This window comes from Lygodium microphyllum, chromosome 26 (genome assembly GCF_053477565.2).
Source record: "Lygodium microphyllum isolate KBCC chromosome 26, Lygodium_microphyllum_v1.1.10, whole genome shotgun sequence".
Lineage (NCBI taxonomy): Eukaryota > Viridiplantae > Streptophyta > Polypodiopsida > Schizaeales > Lygodiaceae > Lygodium > Lygodium microphyllum.
The window spans coordinates 54015959-54020093 of NC_141160.1; the positions used below are offsets into that span (position 1 = coordinate 54015959).

At 35.8% G+C, this 4135-nt stretch overlaps 1 non-coding gene across 1 annotated transcript; it reads right to left on the minus strand.

Annotated features, from left to right (window-relative positions):
• Positions 1–208: 208 nt before the first annotated feature.
• On the minus strand, positions 209–281 carry TRNAA-AGC (transfer RNA alanine (anticodon AGC)). Its single transcript has one exon. It is a non-coding gene; the product is annotated as a tRNA-Ala (tRNA).
• Between the last annotated feature and the right edge of the window lie 3854 nt (positions 282–4135).

Genomic DNA, 4135 nt, shown 5'->3' on the forward strand with positions numbered 1-4135 from the left:
GATCCACCTGTCTAAGAGGGAAGGGAGCCTTCTCACCTGGCCCAATTCTGCCATCCCAGCTTCCTGGTGAGAGCCGGTTTTGCCGGAAAATTCCTTCAAAGATAGCTGCTTGTGCCTGGCGGCGAATCCACACTAGGTTTAAAAAGCAAGTTCACGTACACTCTTACGTGAGCATGCTAAAAGGCAGCTCCATCATGCCAGAGATTGATGGAGATGCGGGGTATCGATCCCCGTACCTCTCGCATGCTAAGCGAGCGCTCTACCATCTGAGCTACATCCCCGAGATGCAAGTTAAGAATTCTTTTGTAAAATAGAAGCAGTTTTTAATGACCCATATCTCGCGACCTATATGAGAATACATACATCCAACTATTTTAGTGGTTTCGTAGCGTCTCCACTTTTCAAAAAGTTCTTACTACCATGATCACGAAATCTACATGTTTCATCCATTTTCTTACCACTTGTTAGGTGGATGGGGATTTTGGATAGTCCCCAAAAAGGTGCACAATCGTCTCTTCACTCCTCATAAATAGGGTACATAGAGGAGATACCCTTCCATCATTAAGTAGCATAGTTGTATTCACAAGTTATTATTATTCCTCAAAAGGTAATAAAATCATCAATTCTTGGAACCTTACATTTTTTAAAGTAATACAAACATATTTTAGTAAAGTATTTGCAAAATCAAAAGATGAAGGCACGATATCCCTAATCTTAGCTAGATTCCTTTCAATAACCATGTAAATATAACTCATCCTCTTAGCACCTTTAAAGGTTTTTAATTCAAAGTATCCATATCTTCGACCAAAGTTATGTAAGCAAGAGATCTATCAAGCATCCTAGCATTTTGAAATTTCCAAGTGCCTTTTATTACAATGGCATTATTAAGACTCCATACTTTTTAGGATTTCTCAACAACTCTACCATGCCAATGTGGAAGAGTAGTTTTTAAAGTGACATCCTTAGAGAATCCATCTTCCTTATCCATTTCTTTATTGCATTCCATAGGCCTATGACCTCACCACACTCCCAAAATAGGTGATAGACATGCTATTTTTACCTTGTATAGAGAGGATGCAAATGAACATTATACATATTCTTTCCAACTCTCTTTGGTTGGAAACTTATTCATGATTAGTTTCCAATTTCCCAAATTAAAACAAAAAGGAGAGTTAGATTTCCATGCCCTTTTCAGTGTTCTCTACCATATTTGGGCAAAAGCCAATGGAAATCTCTTTTTCTAGTACACTATTGTTTCTAGAACATGAATCCCATTATATTTGTTGTCTTTCTTGTTCTTGCAACTCTATAATTGCTTATTGATTGATCCTGCAAACAATTTACCAAAATAATCCTCCATTATTTTGGTTAGTAGGCTAATCCTCTTTCTTTTTGCTCATGACTTCCCTTAAAATTAGCTTCCTTATGAGCATTGATCTAACCTAAGGAATACAGCCACATTCTCCCACTATCCCAAACATTTAACTAGCACCCATTTTGAAAAAGTGCTTTAGAGGTTCTTACATTAGCTAAGGATGGAGAAAGGTATGACTCAAAGGCCTCTCAAAGGTTCACATGTATTGAAAACATAAGTGAGGGCTCTTTTGGCAATACCAATGAGCACATCATACCATGCCAATTCATGATAGCCATTGCATAAAAAGTTGGCCTCGGAAATCTAAACATGCAAGTAAATTCAGAAATATTAGATAATTTTGGATAATTTGAAAAGTTTGGGAATCCCAAGTTTTTAGCTTCTCTTATCAATCGAATGCAACTTGTATGCTCTAGTTACGAGAGATATTAGTTCAAATGTTGATTTCATAACTTTGAGCATATAAGTTGCAAATTCTTTGGAGAAATCACATTTATAGCATATCTTTAAGAGCTTTCCCATGATATGCTACGTGGGGGGGGGGGGGGGTTTTGAAAAAAGCTTCATAGGGCTCATCATGCTTCACACTTTCTCCATTTAAATGAGCCTTGCAACATGTTACTTTGGGTTTCTCAAATGTAAAATGGACCACACTTGATCATCCTCCAATTTTTTAAACAAAGAAAGGAGTGATATTTTGCTTTTCTACCTTTAATGATACTTACCCCAACACCCACATATACAATTCCTCTTCTCATAATGAAACCTAAGACTACCACTAGTAACATAGTGTGCCTCTAGGATCCTTCTCAAGAGGTCCTCACTCCTAATGTACCTAGTATTTTTTTGGGTACCGGGCTTGGAATGGATATATTTGAATCGAATCTACTTTTGTTGTCACATGCATGTGGGATCCTTTTAGCCAAGACTTAAAGACTCTTCCTAGCGGAGGGTTTGTTGTAGCTTAAAGCCTTTGGCCCATTAACCTTGCCTTGTACTTTGCTTTAGTATCACTTGTAACCTTTAACTAATAGATCCATTCAGATGGAAAAATATTTTTTCCCTTTGGCAAAGGAACTAACTCCCAATTTAGATTCTTCATAATGAAATCCATTTCAAACTACATAGCTAGCTTTCACTTAAGTTTATCATCATGAGTCATGGCCACTAGGACGCCCCCCACAATGATCTATGTAACACAATCGGCTAACTTGTACTAGTAATTTTGACCTCCACTCTTTCTTTCTAAGTTGTCGTAGGACTCTCAACTTGTTTCTCAGTAGATCTCCTTGCTTCCTGCTAACTAGTAGAAGCATCATTCGTGTCATGTTCTTTGCAATTGGTATCCTAGCACTTGCCCTACATGGAAAAGTAATAGGTGACACTACATCCTAGAATGTAACTTTCCTTATTTTCACTTCCTTAAAAGGTTGCTTATGCATCTTGGAGGGATTGCTTATATAGTATCTAAGGAGAAATTCACCTTCAAGTAAGAGGATAAGATTTGACCATGTGTCCAAATATTAATCACATTAGGAATTCCCAAACTTTATGAAAATTTCCAAATTCCTCAATATGTAGTTATATATCACTATCTAAACATTGTGAGAATCAATGTAAATTACTACATCAATATTTCCTCATTAATATAGCAACATAATAACTTCAACTATTCAAATGTTCGTCAATAGACTAATCTTCTTGAAACCATTATGGCACATCAACGAATAGTATTCTTCCTCATTCATGAGTAAATATGCACAAATACTACTACAATTTAGGTAGCTAAAGAATTGCTACATCATATACATTAAAGTCTCTACTCTAGAAGTACTTACTATATATAGTAGTAGCTAACAACAAACTTTGAGATTGTAAAATCAATAATCTGCAACTTGTGCCAAATAGCCTAGCTTGAATTACTATAATAGAGATTCTATATTGAAAAACATAAGTGAAGGCTCACCTCTTTTGATATTATCAATGAGCAAATCGTAGTACCATGTCAATTCATGATAGCCATCGCACAGAATGTTGGCCTCAAAAATCTAGGCATGCAAGAAAAATCACAATATTAGATAATTTTGGATAATTTGAATAATTTAGGGATCCCAAGTTTTAGGCTTCTCTTAGCATTTGAAAAATGGGAGCACAATAAGCCTTATGAAGCTTTTGTCAAAGCCCTCTCATGTAGCATATTTTTTGGAAAGCATTGGAGTAGACACTAAATGTGTTTCCTCCAACTTTGTAACTTTTAAGATCAAGTTATGAAAGATGTGTTTGAAAAAGTTTTAATGTGTGTCCTCCAACAACTTGGCAACTTGTATGCTCTAGTTATGAGAGATATTAAATATTGAAGATTTCATTTCCACTCAAAAATTAATTAGGATTGAAGTTATAAGGGTTCAATGATGGCAAATTGATGGTGAAGCTCCTAAATAAATTTTTTTCAATGCCCTCAAGTTGAAATGTAAAAAGGAAAGCATTGTATGTGTTGAGGATGAAATAGGTTTAAAGTAGTTTTGTTGATTGAGATTATAGATATATTTGATAAACATTGAGCTAGTAGTATGGGAGTGCCCCTCAAGTCAAATGACCTAATTAGCTCAAAGGAAAATGCTTTATTGCAATACATGTGCATGCAAGATTTCTCTTAACTCGACCATCCTTGGAGGAGAAATTGGAATTCATTCTAAAGAAGGCAAACAAGAATAAAGCCCCAAGCCATGATGGATTCCCAATGGAGTTCTTCCAAGTCTT